The sequence below is a fragment of the Podarcis muralis genome, chromosome 4 (assembly GCF_964188315.1).
Source record: "Podarcis muralis chromosome 4, rPodMur119.hap1.1, whole genome shotgun sequence".
Lineage (NCBI taxonomy): Eukaryota > Metazoa > Chordata > Lepidosauria > Squamata > Lacertidae > Podarcis > Podarcis muralis.
The window spans coordinates 16910297-16938000 of record NC_135658.1 but is presented as its reverse complement, the minus strand read 5'-3'; the positions used below and the strand labels follow the sequence as shown (position 1 = coordinate 16938000).

The window sequence follows — 27704 nt, the reverse complement described above, 5'->3', positions numbered from 1 at the left end:
CGAGCGCTGCTCTGGTTCGCCAGAAGTGGCTTAGTCATGCTGGCCACATGACCCGGAAGCTGTACGCCAGCTCCCTCAGCCAATAAAGCGAGATGAGCACCGCAACCCCAGAGTTGACCACGACTGGACCTAATGGTCAGGGGTCCCCTTTACCTTTTTATCAGCAACCAAGTGAAGATGCCAGGGTGCCAGGGTGGCGCCTGACGTCTCCACCATCTGGAAGTGCATGGCTGGGGATCCTTGGATCTTGACTGTTTTCGCATGCTAGCAACACATCCCGTAGAATTCTATCCATTATATTTTATCTACACTATCAAAATTAATTTCAGGAGCCAAAAAGTCATATTGAAACTGTTATGTACTGAGTCGAATAGGATCCAAAATGCAGCAGTCTGATTGCTCCTAGAATAATAGGATCCTGAATGCAGCAATCTGATTGGTCCGCAGGAGCCACCCAATCCAGCTCCAGGTGGAAGTGAATCCGCAATCTGATTGGCCTACCGGAGAATCCCGGAATTAGCCAATCACGTGTGTAAATAATGTATATAAAGCAGACATTCTGAGGGAACTTCCATTCCTCGCTACTATGAGCTGAATAAAGAGCAGGAAATCCACACTCGACTCCGAGTATATTTCAGAAACATATGACTTTTGAGCCGTCTGGCCCCAAAATGGCAACTAGTCATTCCGTTTTGGCAACTGGTTTAAGGAACCATTTGGTGCTTAGCTTATATATCTTGTGTTTCGTACGGTGTGCACTTAGCCACACTTAGGATGGGCTGTCTAACACTGCACATATTCCGGGCATACAGCAGCCTTGACAATATTCAGCCTGCAAAGCCCAGAACACATCCCCTCCAGCTTTGTATATTGGTCCACCAGGGACTTGAGATGCCTTCTGGTTCAAAGGTCTACCTGGGCCTGCAAAATCTGCAGTGCAGCAAAAGCGGCTGTTCTCCAAAGACCTGCCAGGTTTGCAATGCAAGCTGGTAGGCTGTGCTTCTGGTACAGAAATGTATATATATTCAGCCTCCATGACAACTTTAAACTTTACACAGACGTGGATATATATTAAAAGCCTCCACCGCAGTAGCATTCCTCCCTTACAGAAGCTGACGCTTGTGTCACACAAGAGTAACTACTATGGGCATAATACATTTCTATATGTCATTTTCTAAAAAGGAAGCCTGAAACAGCTTTTGGCATTCGAAAGCTGGAAGCTTTATGAACGGAATTTCAATAAAGCCGAGGCGGCTGCAAAAAAACCTCCATTTTGCACCTGTCCCATGAATTTATGTCCAAATGATATTGTAGTATTATCTGTGCTTTCTACGCCTCAGAGACAATGACTTTATTTTATTAAATGAACTGGGAGATATATTGCTCGTCTAAAAGAAAAATGTTTATAAAGGAACCTCAAGGAGCCTTCCAATGCAGGAGGCAGAAAGCTACTGCTTGCTTATCAACAGCCTTTGCCAAGAGGCCATCACGGACGTAAGTTTTGAGAACAAATGCGGACACAGCGGGTTTTATGTCTGGGCTGGTTCAGATCTGGAAGCTTAAGAAATAAGTGAAGGGTATGTGTGGACAGCCATTTGCCTTGAAGCCATCTCAGATGAAAATTGTGCCATGTATGTATATGTATGTATGTATGTTTGTATGTATGCATGGATAGATCGATAGATCGATAGATAGACAGACAGACAGACAGACAGACAGACAGACAGACAGACAGGACTCCTCTCTGACATTGTTTTTTCCCCCCATGGAGCAATATTATTATTATTATTATTATTATTATTATTATTATTATTATTATTATTATCTTACTTATTTGCTGTATTTGTACATACATTCCCTATAATAATTCCCTAAAATCTTTTGATAAAGTGTGGTATATAAATGGAAATCATAATCTTAATCCCATTTCCAGTTGTTTAGTTGAGGGTGAATGTGGTGGGATCATGGCCCCAGGACTATTTTTTCTTTTTTTATATTTTATTTATGATTTTCAGTTTTATACATTTCAATAATTTTACAATCATTTTGACATTTCAGAATTTGACTTCCTCCCCCTCCCTTTCTGCAGTTCCTTATATTTATTTTTCATACTTCTGCATATCCAAATTAATTTAATTTGCTCATTTATTCATCTGCTTTAAATATATCCTCTTAAAAAAACTGCAGGTTATTACAATAATCCTGCCAATGTTCTTATCTGTTAACAATTTCTTTGCAAATATTCCATAAGCCATTCCCAGGACATTTTTTTTCCCCCAGAGCGTGAGCTATGGCATCAGTGGCAGAAGTACCAGAGAAACCAAAGTCTCTGCCCAGAAGCCAAGGCCAGAGGCAGATGGACCATGGAGCTTCCTTCAGCAGCGTGGGAGGGGGGCTATCCACATAGAGACCGTGTCTTGCGATTGAACTATCTATCACATGATTGACCCTGCCATGCCTCAGTCCTCCAATAGGAGGCTGAGAGGGGTATATGTCCAATGCCTGTGGCCAAATCCTGCCGACATCTGGAACCAATAAAGTTGTGGCCACATTTTTTGAATACCAGAACGTTGTCTTTTCCAGTTTATTCACCTTCTCACAACGGGCCTGGCTCCCGGGAGTGAGACTGCAATATGTTTCGCAAGCTGAACTGATGCAGTCGGTGGTAAGCACCACTAAATTGAGTAGCCCTTACTCCTAAGAAACTGTGCATAGGATTGCAATCAAGCTTCCCACAGGCATCTGGTTGGCCACTGTGACAACAGGATGCTGGACTAGGTGGGCCATTGGCCTGAACAATGTTCTTCTGCTGTGCCTTATGTTCTTATGTTGACCTTACTAAATTGCTATGGTGATATGCAGTGCTTAGGGATGTAGGAGTCTGTGGGTGGGTGGGTGGGTGGGTGGGTGTTATAATGAATACCACTTGTTATCCAGTTGGATAACAGCCTTTACCAAAGGTGTCATGGACTTTGAAAACACCCAAACTCAGAACACAAGGGAGAAACGTGTTAAGAGGAAGGCACGCTTGGCAAATCCACACCGTGATCAACTCCCACCCGGGAAACAATGTCCCCACTGTGGAAGGACGTGTGGGTCCAGAATTGGCCTCCACAGTCACTTACGGACTCATTGTTAAAACCGTATTTATGGAAGACAATCTTACTCGGCTACGAGTGATCGCAGAAGAAGAAGAAGAAGAAGAAGAAGAAGAAGAAGAAGAAGAAGAAGAAGAAGAAGAAGAAGAAGAAGAAGGCATAATGAATCAACAGTGCTACCTGTATTTTTCAACTCTCCTTGGGGGCTATGAACGTAGGATGGTCATTATGAGCTCCTTCGCAAGTTATTGCTACACCACTGCCAATAATTCCACGTGAACCCTAGCTGCAAGTTCTGTGTTTTGCAAGACACTGTTCTATCAACCTCACCAATTAAATCTAAGAAGTCTTAAAGCCAGCATTGTGGGGGGGGGGGGGGTTAGGACAGCCACCAAACTATGTACTTCCTTTCAGAATAGGCTCACCTAAACACGGGATTACAACTTTCTAGGAAAAATGCAAAAATCCACCAAGCCTTTGGCTAGCTATCAGATATATAGACAACTCTTTGCGTCCTGTTAAATAAAGGTTCTGCAAATCCTCAGTAGCCCAATTGACTCCTTTCAAGGTACTCTATCGTTCAGTATATATACCACAAAACAGTGCAAGACTTAATGCAGAGAGAAGACAAACCTTCTTTCATAATCTTTACACAAGCATTGACTTGCTTGGTTGCAACTCAAGATTCACAGCATAACCCAAAGTGCCAACGCTTCCATAAACAAACCCAAGCTTTCCACAGTGGCTCCAACTGCAGCCAGCTCTGGACTCAAAGCAAACTGCACAGATTAATTGCCAAAGTTAAGACTCCTCTCCCCCTGCCACCCTCTCTGGTGAAGAGAATACAAAGCATTCATCTGCCTTCGCCTCAGAGCGTTCTTCTTCTTCTTCCAAAGCCCCAACTTATTGGAACGATTATAGCAAGAAAGCATCTATGCAACTCTATGCAAAAATGTTCCGTATCCAAGGAAACTGTAATGGTGAAATTAGAGAGTGCTACGTTTGCCGTAACTCCTAAATCACCACCGAGAATTTCCAAAGCTTTTGGACCATTTATTAGTGTGAAAACTGTCAATGCCACTGATAGCTTAAACATGCTGCAAACCCAGGAAAAGGGGGTGGTGATAGGAGAATTGCTAACAAGGTACCTTTCAAGAAAGGATGCTATTGTTTGGTGTGTAGAAGCACACACACCCTGTACGCGTCTTAGCATCTTGTTACGGAGTTAACGGCAGGAAATAACACACAGCAGATGCATACATGAAGCTGTTGTCGCCATTCTTTATAGCGTTACCCCCCATTTAAAAAAAACAAGAAAATGTGTCTTTTCGTTTCCAGAAACAGTTATAACACCCCAGCAAGCGGCAAAAGAGCATAATGATACGTTTCAGTTTGCCCACAGCTCACAAAGGGCAGCTGTACCAGGACAATTTAACTCAAGGAAAACGGTGTTGGGTCTGATGGTTTTTACACTCTCTTTAGTGCTTTGGACCAGCCAAATGAAAGTTTTGCCCTTTCCTTTTTTATATACAGTGGTACCTCAGGTTAAGTACTTAATTCCTTCCGGAGGTCCGTTCTTAACTTGAAACTGTTCTTAACCTGAAGCACCACTTTAGCTAATGAGGCCTCCCGCTGCCGCTGCGCTGCCAGAGCACAATTTCTGTTCTCATTCTGAAGCAAAGTTCTTAACCCGAGGTACTATTTCTGGGTTAGCAGAGTCTGCAACCTGAAGCGTATGTAACCCGAGGTACCACTGTATATACTTTGGCACTGTCACTAGTCCCAAAGTGTCCTCAGGAGCTGATTGCCTTTTTCCAACTCCAGATCATTCACCAGCTATGGACGCTTTTGGACAGAGATGACTTGCCATGGTACTCCAGATTGTACTCCATGCTCCACAGGGGCTGTCCTAGAAGACAACTCGGGAACTTCAACCAGCCCAAAATGCAACGTCCAGATTCTTAGCAGGGGTTTCCTTCAGAACTCACGTAACTGCATTCTAAAACAGCTACACTGGCCGCCAGTTCATTTCTAGGCCCTCAATGGTGTTTAAAGCCCTGAAAGACTTAGGTCCCCAAGTATCTGAAAGACCACCTCCTTCCCTACAGAACAGACCCTCCCAGGTGCTAGAATCAGCAGAGGGGACCCTTTTCGTAGCTCCAGTTCACCCAGGCCAGTTCACACAAGGCAGGGTGAAGCAGCCACCTTAGAAGGCCTAAGCCCCCGAAGCAATGTCAGCATCAGTGACGATTTCATCGAAATATTGGGAGATCTCATGGAACGTGAGAGATCTTGCCAGAAACTGATGCTCCCTTGCACCTCCCTCAAAAGTTTTTTGGGAGAATGCATTCTCTGTGTCAACCCTTAAGTTGTGGAACTTAAGTTATTCATTTATAATAAGAATAAGAATTTTATTAAAATTATTCTATCCCATTCTATCCCAGTGTTATGAGAGCTAGGAGCTAAATGGCACCTTAAGCCTAAGTTACGGGTGCAGAAACGGAATGTTTAAGCATGTTTTTTAATAACAAGAGTACAAAGCTGACAATGAATGAACTGCAGCTGAAATGTTATGTTCTTTTTTCACATGGTCTAGTCCTTCCCTTGCCCACCCCCCTAATGTTCTTAAGAGGGTCTCTTCTCCAGTCTTCAGCGAGTAGCTAGAAGTGGGGAGGCAGAAAAAGGTCCTCGTTTCCTTCCACTCCACAGTTTTAATCTGAAATTTTAGGCGCAGTACTGCGCCCAGAGCTCAGAAACTGCTCATGCTAATGAAATTCCGTCGCAAAATGGGCCTAGAACAATGGGAGTTTTGAACACTGTTCCATCCATATAACAGGATGAGTTAGATAGCTTAGTGCAGGGTTCCCCAAACTTGGGTCTCCAGCTGTTTTTGGACGACAACTCCCATCCTCCCTAGCTAGCAGGACCAGTGCTCAGCGATCATGGGAGTTGTAGTCCAAAAATAGCTGGAGATCCAAGTTTGGGAAACCCTGGCTTCATGCCTGAGTGGGGATTTCAACCCTGGTTGAAACTGTACCTCAGCGGCTCAAAGACTTCTTGTAAGAGCATTGTTGGGTTACTCTTCCAACCCACAGTTCCTTAAGAACATACCATATGGGCGGGGTATAAAAATTATTATTATTATTAAAAGAGGACAGACTTTTAGCAGCTAGATCACCTTTGCTTGCATCTTGGTACAGACTCGTTACTTTGCATCTTATCTGGGAGCAGATCTGTGCATCTTGCACAAGATGCTCATGTTGCAAAAGGAACTCCAGATCTGGTGCACCGCTCCATTTTATATCGGCAAACTTTGCTTTCTTGGTGCAAAGTTCTTGTTCCAGATTAGCAAATGTTCAGCTTCAGCAACTCTGCCCAGATGTTGATCCCACCCTGCAATCCGCTAATCTCTTCCCTGCTGTTGCAAACTGCTCTTCATCTAACACACACCTCAATCCTTTGTTGTTCAAACAGGTTTCTTGATCCACTCAAGCTTTGCAATTCACCTTGACACCATCCTTGCTGATCTTTCCTTACTTATCTACTTTGTCAGATTTCGGGATTTCCTTAATCTTTTTTCTTGAAGACTGTACATTGTATACCTCTCTACATAGCATCTCTACACAGCAAATTTTATCGGAACTTTGGATTTGTAAGATAGGAATTTACCCAGCTCATCTCTCGTAATATGTGAGCAGGTTGCTTGAGGTCCAGTAATATGACCCATCCCACACAGTCCCTCACCCTTTCTCTTAAGGCTAAAACTACACATTACAGGGAGTTTTTTTTACTGGTTTGATTCGTAGGTTTTGGTTGGTTGTTTAAAAAAAGGAACACCAATTATCTAATAATGGAGGCATACAATTTGGACAAAAAAATTGGATTCCAGGTGGAAAAATCAAAATTGGAAACAGAACTGTTAGATCCCAAAACTAAAACTTTGTCAAGGATGTATAACTTGCTGTTGAAATGGAATAATCAGGATGAAACGGTGAAATCTGCTATGATTAAATGGGCACAAGATGTTGCACATAACATTATGATGGCTGACTGGGAACAGTTATGGACCACAGGTATGAAGTTTACGGCATGTAATGCCCTAAGAGAGAATATTATGAAAATGATATACAGGTGGTACATGACACCAGTCAAGCTTGCAAAAATCTATCATTTGCCTGATAATAAATGTTGGAAATGTAAAGAAACTGAAGGTACATTCTTTCACCTTTGGTGGACGTGCCCAAGGATTAAGGCTTTCTGGGAGATGATATATAATGAAATGAAAAAGGTATTTAAATATACCTTCTTGAAGAAACCAGAGGCCTTTCTCCTGGGCATCGTAGGCCAATTGGTGCCAAAGAAGGATAGAACTTTCTTTATGTATGCCACGACAGCAGCAAGAATACTTATTGCAAAGTATTGGAAGACACAAGATCTACCCACCCTGGAAGAATGGCAGATGAAGGTGATGGACTATATGGAACTGGCAGAAATGACCGGCAGAATCCGAGACCAGGGAGAAGAGTCGGTGGAAGAAGATTGGAAGAAATTTAAAGACTACCTACAGAAATATTGTAAAATTAATGAATGTTAGAATGATAACGCTATAAGGAATATGAAAAAATGGATTATTAACAGGTAAAAATTTAATGTTACAATATTTTAAGATTAAAGACTAGGATAAACAAAGAGGGAAAGGATTTGATGAACTAATAAATTGAATTGGAATACAAAAAAGGGAGGTGTGAGGAGGTCCGGGAAACAAGCAAATGAAAGATAAGTGATGGAAAGATGGAATTGGTTTTTAACTATTTTTATTTTGTACTTTTCTTTTTTCTTTTTTCATTTTGTAATACTTTGAAAATTTTAATAAATATCTTTTTTTTAAAAAAAAAGCAACACCAGCCTGGACAACTTGGAAGCCAAAACATAAGCAGTATCATAAAGGAAAGCGTCAATAATGGAGAAAATTAACATAACCCTTTCCTTCCCAGCATTCAAATATCTCAGGGGCTATCGCTGTGGGTTAAACCACAGAGCCTATGGCTTGCCGATCAGAAGATCAGCGGTTTGAATCTCCACGACGGGGTGAGCTCCCGTTGCTCAGTCCCTGCTCCTGCAACCTAGCAGTTCAAAAGCACGACAAAGTGCAAGTAGAATCAATAGGTACCGCTCCAGCGAGAAGGTAAACAGCGTTTCCGTGCGCTGCTCTGGTTCGCCAGAAGCAGCTTAGTCATGCTGGCCACATGACCCGGAAGCTGTACGCCGGCTCCCTCGGCCAATAAAGCGAGATGAGCGTCGCAACCCCAGAGTCGGCCACGACTGGACCTAATGGTCTGGGGTCCCTTTACCTTTACATATCACATGGAAGTGGGAACAAGCTTGTTTTCTCCCACTCTGGAGGGCAGGACTTGAACCAATGGTTTCAAGTTACCAGAAAGGAGATTCCGACTCAACATCAGGGAGAACTTTCTGGCAGCAAAAGCTGTTTGACAGTGGAAGGATCTCCCTTGGCAGGTGGTAGATTCTCCTTCCTTGGAGGTTTCTAAGCAGATGTTGGAGGGTCATCTGTCATGGATGCTTGAGCTGAGATTCCTGCATTGCAGGGGGCTAGACTACATGACTCTACGGGGCCCCTTCCAACTCTACAGCTGTATGATTTTTATGCTTCCATGATTTATCTAGCTCATAATCATCCCCAATCTGCTTTTATTAGCATATGGTAAGGCGAAGGTGAGACCCGTTATCAGGTGAGTAATATTTACTATTTGTGTATCTTGTTTTTCAGTAAAAAGTAGGCACTCCCCAAAATGGCAGATAATTGCACTGGGCTTAAAAATAATTTAAAAAAAGAACTAAGGAGGGGGGGAAATCATAAAATTGTAGGCTCATAAGTACATGGCTCACTTTAGAAAAAGGTAACCACTTAATCAAAAACAAAAATGTGTTTATTTGTAGATGCACATCTTCACTGTTAGTACAGTGGTACCTTGGGTTACAGACGATTCAGGTTACAGACTCCGCTAACCCAGAAATACTTCCTGGGGTTAAGAACTTTGCTTCAGGATGAGAACAGAAATTGTGCTCCGGCAGCGCGGCGGCAGCAGGAGGCCCCCATTAGCTAAGGTGGTATCTCAGGTTAAGAACAGTTTCAGGTTAAGAACGGACCTCCAGAACAAATTAGGTAAGTTCTTAACCCGAGGTACCACTGTATTTTTAAATGCAAGACAAAACGCACAGTTGAAAGGATGATGTTCCTACAGTTCTCCTTGGAATGCTCTTGAGCAGATGACAGGTGAACTGTTGGCATATCTGGACACCGTGGACAATGTGCACCCCAAGTCTTGTTGATCTGTTTAAAACTAAATGAAGTTGTCAATATGGACTACATAGCAGGGATAAAAACCTATATGCCTCTGGGTCTTATTGAACTCAAAACTCCCCACAACTCTAGGTAGCATGGCCAGTGAGTGGTTAGAGCTGATGGGAGCCTCTAGGGCAGGGGTGGGCAACCTAAGACCCGTGGGCCGGATGCAGCCCAATCACCTTCTCAATCCGGCCCGAGGACAGTCTGGGATTCAGCGTCAGTAGAATGTGTCCTTTTATTTAAAATGCATCTCTGGGTTATTTATGGGGCATAGGAATTCGCTCATTTCCCCCAAAAAAATATAGTCTGGCCCACCACATGGTCTGAGGGACAGTTGACCAGCCCTCGGCTGAAAAAGGTTGCTGACCCCTGCTCTAGGGTCACAAGTTCCCCATCCTTGCACTACAGAAATGCCAACAGCGAAATTATTGCAGACAGAAGGAAGGACAAGCCTTGGCTTAAGGATGATGGACTACATTAATAAAAGAAAGATGGAAACTATTTGTATCTGATTGTCTCCCCCCCCCCCCCCCCGAGTTTTAAGAAACCAGAGGGAAGGAAACAGGATACCCCCAAAGTAATCCAAAAGACCACTTACTTTTTATTGTTACTTCATGTGATTGTGATATGTGGCTGCCTAATTAGTGGATTCATTTGTCTAAAAACAGACACTCATACAAAATATTGGCCGGACCTGAAGATGCCTGTGATTAAACTTGAGACCTTTCGCATGCGAAATATGTGATCATCATGTTCCTGAGTACATGAACGTTCCCAAATGCTACACTGGCATTTGACGTGCACTCAAAAATTACACCAGACCAACAACCCATCTTTCCAGGTCAGCCTAACATACAGTGGTCAAGATGAAGCCCAAGAGGCATATGTTGCAGATATCTGACCACCTCCTGTTTGCATAGACTCAGGCAGGCAGCAGAAGCAGACCCAAATGAGCCACCAAAGAGGCTGTGAGCTGCATTCGGTTCAGCATGTCACAAGTTGCTCACGCCTGGTCTTGTGGAAGTAGGGTTCATGGTCCACCACGGCATGTTATCAACAGTACCCCTGCAATTTTGCCGCTGTGCGACTGGGCTGTTGAAATCAGTTCCCAGAAGTAGCTGATAAATGCTAAGAATTGCTGAAACATACATTTAAGAAGGTGGACAGAATGGGAGAAAGCTTTCTGAGTTCCACTGACTTATACAGAGTGTGAAGGTTAAGCTAAAATACAGAAAGTCTGGGCGAAGCAGGACTAAGCTTGCAACTTCCGGGTAAGAGCAGGACAAACCAACCAGGAAGATGGGGAACTGAGTTCAGGGCTGAGAATAGGTTTAAAGAAAGAGGCAGCACTTGCCTCAGATCTGCAGAAATAGTTTCTGAAAGGCACGGATAGTTCTGCCAGCCCATTTCACTTCAACACAGAATATTCTTTTAAGTAAAGTTTGGTAGCAACTGGGTTTTGCTTGGCAAACTTGTTTTCTTAGTCCTCCTCTCTTGTCTCCCAATTCCATGAAAGGAAAACAGAGAAAAGGGCCCGGGGAATTACCTATTCACCGGGGTGTTCTTAAAATTCAATCATTATTCTTGCATAACTTGGGAGAGAAACGTTTACTCAACTGAAAATTTGCAGGAGCAAGGGGGGAACCCACTGGGTTGTATTCAACTAGCTATATTACTCAGAGTAAACCCATTGAAATAGACCCACATTAGTAATGGCTATTAACTTCAGTGAGTTTACTCTGAAGTAACCGTTAGTTGAATACAACCCGTTTTCTCATGGAAGGGGCACAGGAAGATCACCTCAGGCAGCTATTGTGTACAGTGGTACATCGGGTTACAACACTTCAGGTTACAGACTCCGCTAACCCAGAAATATTACCTCGTGTTAAGAACTTTGCTTCAGGATGAGAACATAAATCGCACGACGGCAGCGGGAGGCCCCATTAGCTACAGTGGTGCTTCAGGTTAAGAACAGTTTCAGGTTAAGAATGGACCTCTGGAACAAATTACGGTAAGTTCTTAACCCGAGGTACCACTGAACTTAAAAAATAATAATGGCTTACGAAGAGTTTGGCCTTTTGCATTTCTGTTAAATTCTGCAGGAGAAAGTGGAGACTACTTATGGCACAAAAAAAGTGGTTTTGCAGGCTCTGGAAATCACAACAGTCCTGGTCTCCCTTCCCCCTCAGTTCTGCATGGGCATCTTAAACCAACACACCATGCAGCCCCTTCATTCTCATGGTAATGCTCTTCAAACAAGAGAGCCCTGTATTCTCTCTCATTTGGGCAGTAAGCCTGTCTTTAGAATCACTTTTCCTTGTCATTTTAAGCCACAGAGAAAATATGATCTGTTCATTTATTTGGAAGGGTAAAGGGGGGCGGGGAGAATAAGTGGGGAGCGATCCAATGTCTTGGGGGGAGAGAGCAGCCACAAAGCTACGAGCAATTTTCCATGGAGCTTGCTGCATTGCTGGGGAGCGATGGGAATGGGAACTGTAGTTCATCAACACCTGGAGGGCCAAAGGTTTCCCACACCCGACATATTATGTCAGTGGGATGACGCCACAAACTTGAGAAGTGGCGTTAAGTCACTTATGGAGGAAGAAGAAGAAGACAGCAGTTTAAGGTCTCTGATATTAATGCATTGATAAATCCCTAGCCAACCTTCAAAACTCTTTTGTCACGTTCTGCCCCAGAAGAGAATGTATTAAAAAAGAAACCTCCTAGTTTTTCTGCACACATTCTTAACAACCGTGACATTGAAGACATGCGTGCCCTTCAGAGGGGATTTTCTTTCCCCTCGCACCTTGGATTTTGAAAGCACCGCAGATGAGAGCTTTCCCCCTAATCACTGGGCTTTTGGTAGACTTTCCACTTATTTAAAGCCTGCATATAGGCAAGGCTGGAAGCAAAGTCGGATTAGGAAAAGGAGGCTGTTCAGCTGGATTTCCTCCTGATCATCTTAAAGGAGATGATTTGAAAAGGGGTGCCTTTCCACATGGCACGGTTAAGCTAATTCAAAGAGCAAATGGAGCCCCTCTATCCCCAAAATAGTTCAGAGCAGCATTTCGGATGTGGTCATACATGTGGTCATACACATGTGGTCATACACATGTTCCAAAAGAATGACACTTCTCAAAGTGTTTGGGCAAAATTCAGCAAAACTGAAGAACATAGGAAGCTTCCTCACAACAAGTCAGATCATTGGTTCATCCAGGGCAATAATGTCTACACTGACTGGCAGCAGCTCCCAAGTATCTCCTAGCCAAACCAGGAAGACTGAACCTGGGACCTCAGACATTCAAAGGATAATAATAATAATAATAATAATAATAATAATAATAATAATAATAATTTATTTATACCCCACCCATCTGGCTGGGTTTCCCCAGCCACTCTGGGCGGCTTCCAACAAAGTATTAAAATACAGTGGTCTGTTAAACATTAAAAGCTTCCCTAAACAGGACTGCCTTCAGATGTCTTCTAAAAGTCTGGTAGTTGCTCTTCTCTTTGACATCTGGTGGGAGGGCGTTCCACAGGGCAGGTGCCTCTACCGAGAAGGCCCTCTGCCTGGTTCCCTGTAACTTGGCTTCTCGCAGTGAGGGGAAGGCCCTCGGCGCTGGACCTCAGTGTCCGGGCAGAATGATGGGGGTGGAGACGCTCCTTCAGGTATACTGTGCTTGATAGGGCTGGGCGATATATTGATATATCATCCAGAACCGGTTTGAAGTCCATTACTGTGATATTGGTTTCATAATTTGACCTGGCAATATGTCATGGTGTGTGTGCTATGCAAAAGTCACAATGTGGGGAAAACCGTGAAGCCAGCCAATGCCTCTACATAGCTCCATCCTTATTTCAAACATTGTGATGTTTGATTCCCAAAAATGAACAGTTGCATATTTCTGCATTACAAGGGGCTGTACTACTATATAATCCTCAGGATCCCTTCCAACTCTACAATTCGATGATATATGAGTATATTGCGATGTTTAGCTGGTGATATATCACAATGTTGAAAACCAGATACAGTGGTACCTCGGGTTACATACGCTTCAGGTTATAGACTCCGCTAATCCAGAAATAGTACCTCAGGTTAAGAACTTTGCTTCAGGATGAGAACAGAAATTGTGCTCCGGTGGCGTGGCGGCAGCGGGAGGCCCCATTAGCTAAAGTGGTGCTTCAGGTTAAGAACAGTTTCAGGTTAAGAACGTAACCCGAGGTACCACTGTATCGCCAACCCTGCTGCTCAACCACTGAACTTCAGCCCTTCCTGCGTGCCAACAGCCCAGCACCCAAATGTCTGCAAATTTGGGAGGCAACATCTTGGTGCATGCTCACCTGTAAATGTGGGCAGACACAAAGTGTGCGTGTCATCCTCCCCATCGACACACAGCAACACCTCCCGCAAATTCAATGAACTTGAGTGTGGGGGTGTCTGATCCACCCACCCACCCTTTAGTTTCTGGTCACCACCATGAAGTTCCCTCTTGAAAGAGGGAAGAATGAGTGTGTAGGAAAGGGCAAGAAGGTTGCGAACCTAGTGAGATTTTTCCTAAGTGAGAGCCATGACAATGCAAGGCCAAATGAATATCTGTGAATGTCTGGTTTAGCATAAAGAGATTTATTCTGCCCTTTCCACCACCCAGCTTGCCTGCTGTAGCAGATAAAACACCTTTCCCCCTTTTTCTTCTGACACTGGAGGGGAAGCTGCAAAATACACCTTTGATTGTTGTGGCCTATATTACTTCCTTAAAAAACGAATGCATTTTACACACAGCCCTGGATGTGCTACTTTACACAAAGCCTTAATTAGCTGTTATGAACGAGGGACAACTACACAATGACCTCTCCCACACACGGTCCAGCGCTTTGCCGCCAAAGAAGTTTCCCAAGCAGGAATGCACAGACTCTGGGGACGGGACCCACTATGCCTTTATTCTGTTTGGAATTGCAGCCATCTTGCCACAAGAGCTCCCGGCAAGTATCAACATCAAAGCCGAATGTTGGGGAAACCTATAAAGTCTATAAGCATTAAAGATGGGCTTGTAAATATTCACTGTCCTGGGTGCCTCTGGCAGGGAAGAATCAACTCCAGAAGATCAGGCAAGTGGGGAAACGGAAAGGGGGGGGGGGACACACTTGTAAAATTGGAAGAGAATTGGATTGGCTTATGGAGTTTATTTTTTACTTCTTCCAAGCAATCAGTGTGCCAGAAATTACTCACACGGGTTTATGTTGCCAGCAATTTGTGCACTACTAACTTTTTTGTGGATTTATTTCCTTCACCCGTTTCCACATTTGCTTTCCACCCTCCAAAGAACTCAGAAGGATCTACATGAGCTTTTGTGGGTTTTCTCCACCCAGTAACCTAGTGAGGTAGGGAAGGCTGAGGGTCAAAGTCATGTACGCAACTCTTATCAACGTGTTGTTGTTGTTTTCGTGCCCAAATTCTTTCATTGCAGTGTGGAAGCTGCAATGCAATCTGCAGGAAAAGACTCGGGAGAGTCAAGCCTCTCTGATCCTGAAGTTTTCCAGGTAAAAATCCTCCTCACCCCAAACTATGGGCAGAAAGAAGTCCTTTTACCACTCGCCTCTGGAACAGTCTTGCTACACTTTAGTCACATCCATAGTAAAGGTAAAGGGACCCCTGACCATTAGGTCCAGTCGTGACCGAGTCTGGGGTTGCGGCGCTCATCTCGCTTTATTGGCCGAGGGAGCCGGCGTACAGCATCCGGGTCATGTGGCCAGCATGACTAAGCCGCTTCTGGCAAACCAGAGCAGCGCACGGAAACGCCGATTATCTTCCCGCCGGAGCGGTACCTATTGATCTACATGCACTTTGACGTGCTTTTGAACTGCTAGGTTGGCAGGAGCAGGGACCGAGCAACGGGAGCTCACCCTGTCGCAGGGATTCAAACCGCCAACCTTCTGATCAGCAAGTCCTAGGCTCTGTGGTTTAACCCACAGCGCCACCTGCGTCCCTAGTCACATCCATACTATACATTTAAAGCACATGGTGTCCCTTAGAGAACCCTAGGAACTGAAGTTTGTTAAGGGTGCTGGGAACTGTAGCTCTGTGGGTGGAAAACTGCAGTTCCCTGGAATCTTTTTTGGGGGGGGAAGCCATGTAGTTTAAATGCACCGTGTGAATGTCAGTTAGCTAGTTAAGTTTATTTCAAAATGAAATTAAAGACAGGAAGGTTGCAAAGGGCAACGTCATGGGAAAACCATCTGGCCATCAGAGATACCTCATAAGAGATAGTTTCGTAGCTCTGCATTGATACCCGGGTACAAAATAACACAGGCTGAACTCCAGGACCGAAGCGTTTGCAGCGTATATCTTTGTGCCTCATGCGCCTCTTCCGCATGAATGGTGCGGGTGTTTGGGGGAAGACTTCCTTTTAAAGGCGCAAGCCCTGCAAAACACACACACACAGAGCGTATTTCACAACACAGCCCAGGCATGTGTGTATTTTCGCAACCCAGGTACAAAACCTATCTGTTAGAAGGTATCCCTCATGCACCAAAGCAAATGCACCAAAGGGGGTCACGGGCTTTGAGAAGCGTTGACCGAGAGGGGCAACAGGAGACGAACGGAACAACTTGCCACAGCAAGGGCTGTTCACTCAAAGGGGCAATCCTTAAACTTTGGATATACAGAGCTAAAATCCCCTTACCTGAGGAGAAGTGTAGAAGACATCAAACTTCACCATAAAAGGGATGAAAAGCATCCACATTGCTTATAGCTTCTTATTTCTTCTTTTCCCACCCACCAACTGTCAGTAATATACACATCTGCCCCTTCTCTGTGAATCTCTCTTCCTCTCTCTCTCTCTCTCTCTCAGGTCTTGCATGTCGCGCAGGCAACCCCACATGGCAGAATACCATGGGAATAACAAGGAAACGAAGCACTATTTCTGCACTTGCGATTCATTTCACCATGTTTTTTTACTAGCGGAAAACACTTGTGACACTGGGGGGAATTCTTACGGACCAAGCACTCTTCGGAGGTTGGAGCGATGTACTATTTGCAAGATGCAAAACTCCACCTTTACACTCTTTCTTTCTTCCTTCCTTTCTCTCTCTCTCCCCCTCTCTCGCTCCCACGAGCTAATGAACAGCAAGCTCTCGCAACTGAACAATGCACACAGACTTTTACCAGAAAATGGATCCAAAACAAACAAGCAACCCACTTATAGAGAAGCTCTCACCTTTTAACCGGAATAAGTAGCACATAACAAACTCGGTAGGGCATCCTTGCCGCGAACGTCCCTCTGAGGGCTCCTCTCCCGTAATCCCAAGCGCAAGGGGCAGAAGCAAAAAGCGCTGCCAGCTTGCCTCATTCTCCGGCACTGAGATGCACACGCTGCCACGGTAACAAGCCAAAGCAGAGAGAGAACGGGGCCCAGTCTTAGTTTTCTTTCAAAAGCTTTGTGTTATAAATAGAGAGAGAGGGGGAGAGAGAGAGAGAGAGAGAGAGCGGAGGGGTTTGTTTTTTGGGGGGGACAACAACTCAGGGGGGAGGAATGGGGGGAACAGAGCAAGCACTAAGCTGCACTCATCTTCACTGGGTACTCAGTCTATATGTAGGCTGTTTAAAGTTTGAATTTCCCTGCTACCACGTTTCCTCAGAGGGGAAGGGGTGAGGATGGGGAGGGGGAATCTGCCTTTAGGAGTTGGGGGAGGGGAAGCAATAGATGGACGGTGGGAAGGGGAGCGAATCGGTGGGGGGGGGGGACGACGAGCGCGCAGAGCTCCTATGTGACATACATATGGAATTAGTACCAGAACAATGGTGACAAGGACAGGCATGGCAAATTGCACTCTGGAGTTTGCAAAGGAGAGAGCTTGCAGAGGGGCAGATTAGGGAGATTCCCTGCCTCCCCCTTTTACCCCTGTTCTTCCTTAAAGGCAGATTGCATCTGAATAAACTAACAGCCCCCCCCCCCCCCGCATCATAAACTGCATACAGCGGGTGTGGGAAAAGAGTCACTTAAAAAAAACAACCCTGATTGTTGCAATATCACACATAGAAGCCTTCTCTACTTGCGGCTGACGTAGCTGGCTTGCATATATTTCCTCTCCTCCCCCCCCCCCCCTCGCGAAGCTCTCTTTTTCGAGGAGCCCCCATGGGAATGAGAATTCCACTGGACCCAATTAACACTCTGCCTTGCTAGCTGCGCAGCCTACGATTGATTTAAAAATAAGCTGTGCTTTAGAAGCCCTGGATATCACGGAAAGCGGTGGGGAGGGGGGGGGGCAGTTCCAGCGAGAGAATCTGCGGTTCCTAAAGGCTGGCGCTTCTTCGGGGCGGGGGTGGGGAGAGGAATGATGAGTCAACAGAAAAGAGGGTGGTGGTGGTCAGTGAATGGCTGTGTGATGATAATAGCTGGCCTTTAAGCATGCAACAGAACACACTGGCTGCCCATTATATAAGTTAGTGGCTTTGGCAGAGATGAAATTGACAACCGGGCAGTGTGTGCATCACTTTTACAGCAGCACCCCCCATGCAAATGTCTAAAGACGGGTGGCCAGGATCCGTGCACGCCATCTGCAAGGAATGCACCTCCACGTGGGGATTAGATGTGTGGATGCTGCCATTTACAAGGCTGTGGTGCTCCCCAAACCCGCAATATTGCTGCAGTCACGGCCACCACGTTTATAGACCCCCAGCCGCACCATACATTCCGCTTTAAACACTTGTGACTTCCCCCCAAAAAACAATTCTCTGTAGTTTGTTTAAGGTACAGTGGTACCTCGGGTTAAGTACTTATTTCGTTCCGGAGGTCCGTACTTAACCTGAAACTGTTCTTAACCAGAAGCACCACTTTAGCTAATGGGACCTCTCGCTGCTGCCGCGCCGCCAGAGCACGATTTCTGTGCTCATCCTGAAGCAAAATTCTTAACCTGAAGCACTATTTCTGGGTTAGCGGAGTCTGTAACCTGAAGGTACCACTGTACTGGGAATTGTTAGGAGACCCCTGTTCAACCTCCCAAGGCTACAATTCCCAGAGTTGTTTAATAATCAGTATGTTTCGTTTTTAGACACCCTGCCCCTAATACGCATTTTTGTAAACATTGGTTGGAGAGCAATGTTGCAAAATTTGGATAAGCGCAAATTTCAAAGCATCGCTGGGGGGTTTTGGGGGTTGCAGACTTGCTTCGGAAACTGTGAATTTCATTGGGCTTTAAATGTATTTTGAATGGAACTGTTCCTGTACCCCCAATGGTATTGCTAAAATTACCATGGGCAACTGCTTACTGTATTTCAGACAGTGAAGAGGCTGGATAAGGCCTGCAAGGGAGATCTTAAATCATGTTTCAATCATATTGGTTTCTTTAAAACATGTTTGTAACCCACGTTGCATCAAACTGATCTCAAGATGGAGGGGGACAAGACAACATGTGAAACAATCCTGCAATTCATTTAAGAAAATAATAATATTCATTTGGTGGGGATGTCCAAATGTTTGAGGGCTGAGGAACGTGTTTCCATGTTTTTAGCAGTCCCTGTTTCTATCCGCAAGTTGCCTTGAGTCCCGTCGGGAAAATGCAGAATAAAAATAAATATGTTATTATAACAAAAACAACCACCTATCTGTTAGTGACCACAAGGGTTTTCTTCACATCAGACCATAGGTAACATCTGAATCTATGCTGCTTCTTCATTACTCCACCTCGATCACCAAGATCTTCTGATGGGGCACTTCTGGTGGTTTTGCATGACCCTAAGGTTCGGATGATACGGGTGGCGCTGTGGGTTAAACCACAGAGCCTAGGGCTTCCTGATCAGAAGGTTGACGGTTCGAATCCCTGCGACGGGGTGAGCTCCTGTTGCTCGGTCCCTGCTCCTGCCAACCTAGCAGTTCAAAAGCATGTCAAAGTGCAAGTAGATAAATAGGTACTGCTCCAGCAGGAAGGTAAACGGCGTTTCCGTGCGCTGCTCTGGTTCGCCAGAAGCGGCTTAGTCATGCTGGCCACATGACCCGGAAGCTGTACACCAGCTCCCTCGGCCAATAAAGTGAGATGAGCGCCGCAACCCCAGAGTCGGCCACGACTGGACCTAATGGTCAGGGGTCCCTTTACCTTTACCTTTAAGGTTCGGATGGCCTTCACTGGGGACCAGGATTTTAGCTCCATTGAGCTCCCTACAAGTAGAGGTTTGTCAGGAACCAGCCTTGCCCTCAGTTAGATGTCTCCTGAAAACTGCCTTGTTTAGACACAATAGGGCACAATAGGAAGTTCCATTTTTCACCAACCGATATCTACTGATGTTTTACTGACGGTTTTCAATTGCGCTTTCATGGATACTATGAATGATTTTATTGTATTCTGAATGTTGTATGCCACCTTGATATATCTAATTAAAGAGTGGTTTCAATAAATAAAACCTGAACCTAATGACCCTGGACTCCTGCCCAAAGACCTTATTAAGTAATTCAAACTGGCAGCAAAGATGTGGATTGCATATAACTGGAAGTCTCCCAAATAGCATTGCTTCTAAATAGCATTGGACTGATAGCTTGTGATAATGAAATTTCAGATATTATGGGAAATCCTAGGTGGGAGATCCCTAAACTTCTGACCACATTCCAATCATACCTAAGGTGTGATTTGTAGAATGAAAAGATGTTCACCAAATCCCTCAGCCACCTTGAAAGTCAACAAAATCCTGCACCTTTCCCCAAAGTATCCTCTTCCCTTGATAATTTCCCAGTGTGACGTCACGTTAACTGATGGGAAATGGTTGGTAAGCAAACACATTTTTAGCACAATACTAATTCTTACAGCGCCCAAGCATTCTGCAAATCTTGCAAGCGGCTTTGAGAATGTGAGCCGAAAAGCAGGATATGTAAATCTACAAAATAGGAACAAGGTTCCATATAACTGATGCTTTAAAATTTTATTTATTTATTTTTTTAAAAGCAAGAAAAAAAAAGCAGGTAGCCTATGTGAAGCATGGCAGGAAGGGTGAAATTGACGGTTAAACCAGCGTTCAGTTTGCCAAGATGTACATCTGTCATGCAAACTGAAAATCTGGGAGAAAGCTGAGCCTACAACACAGGTCAACAACCAACTGTGCCTTTTCTTTTTATACAACTCAAGAACATGCCACAACAGATTGCATGGCAAATAGCTATCAAAAATAGCACAGGTGTTGGTTTCAAGTGTGATCTGTTTGCTCAAAACTCTCGATTTAACGAACTTATCCTTTGCAGATATTTAATCCCCCACCCTCCTTTAATCTTACACAAATGAAAGGAAAACGGGGATCAAGAAGGAGAAAACCAATCGCTGCCTTCAGATCACTCCCGCGAAACAACCGGGGGGGGGGAGGAGGCAACCCCCTGCGGTTAACTTTCACAAAAATACCACTTTTTGCTATCAGCTCCTGCTACCTTTGTAAGAGACGGCACGGGTGGGTGGGTGGTTTGGGGTGTGTTTCTGCCATCAACAATGAGAAAGGTTCAGCAAATATATTGGCAGAACAGCTGGGTTTACAGTAGACTCTATTCTGTCCTCTTGGATTAATGGGAGATCGCATTTCCATACGAATAAGGTCAATTTAAAATGCTCCTGGAAGGAAGTGTCATTAATGCAAGGGTGCTGCTGAAGCCAATGAAGAGTTAAATTAATGAATATTAACAGCCTATGTTTAAATTATTTTCGGGGTGATGATACTAAGCCAGGGAAGAAAACAGAACAAACTGAAAAGGTCACCAGTGGCCTGAGTCTGCCAGACTGGGTTGCAGAAGTTGTTCTGTTTCATTTGTTTTGCATTTTGCATCCAATAGCCACAAACATGTAGCCCACTAAGCCAAACACAGCTCCACTGGGCATGGAGTTGGGGGCACCATGATCATGAATAATAATAAGAATAAGAATAATACAGTGGTACCTCTGGTTGCGAACGGGATCCGTTCCAGAGGCCCATTCACAACTTGAAAAGAAAGCAACCCACGTCGGCACATGCACAGGTCACGATTTGCCGCTTCTGCACATGCACGTGACGTCATTTTGCACATCTGCGCATGCGCAAGTGGCGAAACCCAGAAGTAACCCTTTCCGGTACTTCCGGGTCGCCGCGGGACACAACCTGAAAACGCGCAACCTGAAGCAAACGTAACATGAGGTATGACTGTAATAATAATTTATTATTCATACCTCGCCCTGGGCTGCTTCCAGCAAAATATTAAAATACAGTAATTAATAAAATATTAAAATCTTCCCTAAACATGGCTGCCTTCAAATGTCTTCTAAAAGTCAGGTAGTTTTTTATTTCTTTGGCATCTGCTGGGAGGGCGTTCCACAGGGAGAGCACCACCACCGAGAAGGCCCTCTACCTAGTTCCCTATAACCTCACTTCTCACAGTGAGGGAAGAGCCAGAAGGCCCTCGGAGCTGGACCTCAGTGTCCGGGCAGAACGATGGGGGTGGAGAAGCTCCTTCAAGAGCTTTATGAGTTTGCTAATGAACAGCTTTATGAGTTTGCTGATAAAAAAAAGCAAAAACAGAAAGGCTATCGATCACAATCCAGAGGGCTGCACATCATTTTCGGACTGACTTAAACTTAGCAAGTGCTGTGAATTAAACATAGCTCACTTCAGTTGGCGGTTCTTTCCCACTGAAAGCCCTCCAAGGACCATGGCAGTATCCATAGTAGACCACCCATAGTAGATGATAACTCTAGATAGGTGTTGCAGTGAAGGGATGTGGTTCAACAACAGAGCATCTCCTAAACATGCAGAAAGCTCCATGCTCAATTTCTGGCAGCTCCAGCTAGGGCTGGAAATACTCCCAGTCTGAAAACCTGAATGTAGCTGCCAGTCAGTGTAGAAAACACTGAGTTAGATGAACAAATGGTCTGTCTCAGTATAAGCCAGCTTCCTATGTAGTCCTGAACTAAACCAGTAATGAGCATGGGGCATTTTTGAATTTCACTTAATATTTGGTTACATCTGTCCTTAAATTTGTTTCAAACACGTCCTATTGTTTTTAGATGTTTATATGTGGTTAACATAGGTTTTTATTTTGCTCTTAGTTTTATTTCTTATCACAAAAGTCTTTGCTGCCCTGTGCTCCTTTAGAAGGAATGGTGTGACTTAGTTTTGTGAATAAGTAAACATAAAATTAGTATTAATCACTGTGAATTGTTCAGCGCTCTTAAGGATGGAGCTGAAACTTGTACTGACATGAAACAGAACCCACATAACCGGGTGTAGAAATGGAGTACAGATCTGTCCATGGTTAGAAGACATGAAGGTTTGCTCTACGTTTACAGACCTGCAAGGGTGCTAAGTTCCTCAGGTGAGCTTCCAGCCTGATCAATATCAGCGGCACAATTGGTGGGGACAAACTACAGAGCCTTCTCTGTGGCTGCTCCCAGACTGTGGAATCCCCTCCCAAGAGAGTTAATACGGACTCCCTCTCCGCGCGGGTGGCGCTGTGGGTTAAACCACAGAGCCTAGTTCATGCCGATCAGAAGGTCAGCAGTTTGAATCCCCGTGATGGGGTGAGCTCCCGTTGCTCTGTCCCAGCTCCTGCCAACCTCGCTGTTCGAAAGCACGTCAAAGTGCAAGTAGATAAATAGGTACCGCTCCAGCAGGAAGGTAAACGGCGTTTCCGTGCTCTGCTCTGGTTCGCCAGAAGCGGCTTAGTCATGCTGGCCACATGACCCGGAAGCTGTACGCCGGCTCCCTCGGCCAATAAAGCGAGATGAGCGCAGCAACCCCAGAGTTGGTCACGACAGGGGTCCCTTTACCTTTACCCTCTCCGTTATCCTTCCGCAAGCGGGCTAAGGCCTTCCTATTTGAAAACGAAAGATGCAAAAGAAGCTGACCAACGGTCAAACTGTATTTTTTTTTAAATTGCTAGTTCCAAATGTGTTTTCATGCATTTTGACTATTATTTTTTAAATAGCTCGTTTTTATCACTTTTTTGTTTCAGAATGGTGTTATTAAATATTGCAATCCATCTTGAACCCCAACTTGGGAGAAAGACGGGGTATAAACGAATAAATGTTTACAGGTGGTAAACCTCTGCATAGCAGTTGCTAGGACAAAAGGAAGAGGGAGATAGCCTTTACGGCCAGCTCATGGACTGCCATTATTGTGCTGGAAATGGTGGTGCCGGACGAGGTCACCCTGCAATTTAATACCCGTCTGTCAGATTTTCTGTTGCCGGGCAATGGAACTGAACTTCCAAATAGGAAATTGGCCTTTATCTCCAACGCTGGCAACATAATAGAGCCAGAATGACTACTCAGCTGAAATTCAGTGGGGGTTTATTGGGCAGTCATAAATCGTAATTATCTATCCAACCACCTCAAGGCTCAAACTGTGCAAAATGGGTAATTGTGTTCTTTGAGCATTCTGTTTATGCCATATAATACTACAAGGAGGGGTTATGTGGTGATGAAGCAAATGACCCAAACTCTCTATTAGCCAGAGGGTGGGACTGATAAAGCGTGGATAAGCCAGTCCCTTGAACCCCAAGATGAGTGCTTTGCAAATGAGACTGTTTAAAATGTTCACAGGCATGGCACTTGTGTTCTGTACTACAAAGGCCAGATCAACATGCATGTTCCACTGCCCCTGCTTTGAAGCATCAAAGCTTACTGAGGTTCATTTTGAGTAAGATCTCCTACCAACTCCTTTCTCCCAATTGAAGTTCAGAGTGTTTGAGGACCGGGACATTTGCAGGGAAACCAAAATGCTTGTTTACAAAGCTATTATACTACCAACTTTACTGTACGCTTGTGAAACATGGACCACTTATAAACACCATCTCCAGCTCCTTGAAAGATTCCATCAATGGTGTCTCTGAAAATTTTTTACACATCACTTAGGAAGACAGGCAAACTAATGCCAGTGTACTGGAAGAAGCAAAGATCACCAGTGTCAAAGCAATGATTCTTCAACATCAACTTTGTTGGACTGGTCATGTTGTGCGGATGCCTGATCATCATCATCTTCCAAAGCAACTACTCTATTCTGAACTTAAAAACGGAAAGCGTAATTCTGGTGCTCAATGAAAGAGGTTTAAAGACTCTCTCAAGGCAACCCTTAAAAAATGTAGTATAAACATCAACAACTGGGAAACGCTGGCGTGCGAGTGCTCCAGTTGGAGAACAGCCTTTACCAAAGGTGTCATGGGTTTTTGAAGACACTTGAACTCAGGATGCAAGGGAGAAACGTGCTAAGAGGAAGGCATGCTTGGCAAATCCACACAGTGACCAACTCCTGCCCGGGAACCTATGTCCCCACTGTGGAAGGACGTGTGGATCCAGAATTGGCCTCCACAGTCACTTATGGACTCACTGTTAAGACTTTGTTCATGGAAGACAATCTTACTTGGCTACGAGTGATCGCCAAAGAAGAAGAAGGCAACCTCCTTTCTTTTGATATTCAGGTGCTAAACTTTGTGACTCCTCTGGATTCAACAAGATGTAGAGGAGGCGCAGAAGATTAAAAACAAAATCTCCCACCCACCCACACGGACACCTCTATCTTTCAAATCTTCAAAACGATATCAGAACTACAAGGCCGAGCCTCCATCGCCTAAAGCCTTAAAGTACAGTAGTGGTTAAATTGTGAGGCATTTGCTAAGACAATTGGCATTGCTGCCAGTTTCTAATAAATTGGATTAATTGCTACATGATGTTAAGACAATTTGTATCTTCTCTTGCCTTCCCCCCTTAATCTACAACATTTGTTATTTGGGTCAAAGGTGCATTGCGAGCATGTGCACAAATTACAACTTTCTGCCATTTATTTTGCAGTGGCATTTTTTTATTTTTTTTTAATATTGCTTCCCTTGGAAAAGGGGAGCAGGCTAGAATCCCCCACAGGGTTTGCCTTGCCAGTTCCGGCATGTTCTACAGTATTGCTCCATTAGCGTTGGTCGTTAGTTCTTGCCCTGAAGCAGTAAACACTAATTGTGCTTTCCCTTTTTGGTAAGGAGCTTTTGTTGCTTTGACAAATCTTTCCAACGGCGACTTTTATTAGGTGCTCATTAATGCTTTGGTAGAATGGAGACTTCCGGATGAGTACAGAAAAAAGAAAAAGAAAAAAGGTTAGGGAGAAGGAATGACTCACATACTGTAGGAGTGTTGCTCCTTCCCCAAACAGTATTAAAGCAAACATAATGATTTGTGCAGTCTGACACGTTGTCGGCGTAACGTGACTTGGACGGAGCTTCAGAAAGGGGCACTGCTCTTTTCCTCAGAGGCCTCGGGCTGAAGGCATCTCGCTTTTCAGAAAAGGCACTGTTGAATTTTCTCACCCTACTTCTGCAACAAGGCCTCCTGGGGAGAGGCGAGGGAAATCAACAAGCACCACTTGACAGAACTCCCCCTTGCATCCAATTCCAACGACAGTGGTACCTTGGTTTACAACCATAATCCATTCCAGAGGTCTGTTTATAAACCAAAACAGGTTGTAATCCAAGGCGCGCTTTCGCCAATGGGGCCTCCCCCCAAAAAAATTTGTTCATAATCCCCCCAAAAATAAAAAAGGGTTGTAATCCAAAAAAAGTTTGCAAAGCAGGACACGCACTTCCGGGTTTGAAGTGTTTGTAATCCAAAACGTATGCAAACCAGACTGTTTGCAAAGCAAGGTACCACTTTACAGTGGTACCTCGGGTTACATATGCTTCAGGTTACATACACTTCAGGTTACAGACTCCGCTAACCCAGAAATAGTATCTCGGGTTAAGAACTTTGCTTCAGGATGAGAACAGAAATTGTGCTCCGGCGGCATGGCAGCAGCGGGAAGCCCCATTAGCTAATGTGGTGCTTCAGGTTAAGAACAGTTTCAGGTTAAGAACAGACCTCTGGAACGAATTAAGTCCTTAACCCAAGGTACCACTGTCTTCTCTCCAGTATGGTAGTTTTTTGTCTGCAAGGGATACACTGCACATGGGAAAGAATTTTATTTTTTTTGTCTGATTTTTTTTTTAAACCACCTTTTCCACCTACAGGTTCCCCGAAATGCAGTGGTGCCCCGCAAGACGAACACCTCGCAAGACGGAAAACCCGCTAGACGAAAGGGTTTTCCGTTTTGGAGGCGCTTCGCAAAACGAATTTCCCTATGGGCTTCCTTCGCAAGACGAAAGCCCATAGGGAAATCTAAGGGACAGCGGGGAAGCGCAGCGCGTCTTCCCCACTGTCCTCGGACCTCCTCCGAAGGCTGGCGGCGGGGCGGAGAGACCTCCTCCCGCCGCCAGCCTTCGTTTCTCCGCTATCCCGGACCTCTTCTGAAGGCCGGCGGGGGGCAAAAGTCTTTGCTCCCCCCTGCCTGCCTTCCCGGGGGCTTTTAAATCGCCCCGGGACAGCGGAGAAGTCCTCCGCTGTCCCGGGGCGATTTTAAAATGCTGGCTTCGCTGCCGCCCAGAAGTCTCCACTGTCCCGGGGTTTTTTAAAATGCTGGGGGTGGGAAGAAAAGCCCTTGTCTCCCCCCCCCCCCAGCCTTCAGAAGAGGTCGGGGGACAGACTGTCCCCGGACCTGGTCTGAAGGCGGTTCCCATAGGAACACATTGATTGATTTTCAATGCATTCCTATGGGAAACCGTGCTTCGCAAAACAAAAAACTCGCAAGAAGAAAAAACTTGCGGAACGAATTAATTTCGTCTTGCGAGGCACCACTGTGGTTCAAATTTAAATTTCTTAAGCATCCCACTATGCAATCCTCAGCTGTAATGTGAACCACACCACATTTTGTTTATGACTGAATCAATCCTAGGATCTCTGCAAAAGGGAACCTCCGTTTGCAAGGCAATTGTGTTTAGCGAATGCACACCAGCGATCGCGGTCAGACACACCAAGTGAAAATGACAGGCGCATATCTTTCACTGTCCATGCGCTACACACACCGAGCATGAAACACTCAAGTAGCTGTGGCGAATGCAACTGCTGGGCATCTCCTGAGCCACCCTCAAAGAAGCTGATCTAGGCAAATCTCACACCATGCAAGCACATCCAGCTTCTGTTGCGTGTCGAGGTCCCCAGGGCCACCCCAATAACTCACACATCACACAGAATTTTTTGTTTAAGGTTTTTGGCATAATTTTGGCCACAACTTTATTAAAATACAAAAATGTGAGTGGTTGCTTAGGCATTGGTTGCGACTAGCTGCCCCCACCGTGGGGGACAGTCTAACATTCCGCACGCATGCGAAAGTCAGAAAAGGGGAATACACTTGGGGCTAGCGAGGGAGCAGGGAACCTGCCCTCAGCCCT

General features: G+C 44.9%; 1 protein-coding gene across 11 annotated transcripts in view; it reads right to left on the bottom strand.

Moving 5' to 3' along the window:
* The window catches only part of FAT3 (FAT atypical cadherin 3), a 468770-nt gene that overhangs the window by 359924 nt on the left and 81142 nt on the right, over positions 1-27704 (bottom strand). Inside the window, exon 1 of one of the 11 annotated variants that reach the window (XM_028726038.2) lies at positions 16680-16944. The exons of the other annotated variants lie outside the window; for them this stretch is intronic. The gene's annotated coding sequence lies outside the window, so the exon portion shown is untranslated. Of the gene's footprint in view, positions 1-16679; positions 16945-27704 lie in introns of those variants that run through there. 11 annotated transcript variants of the gene reach the window in all.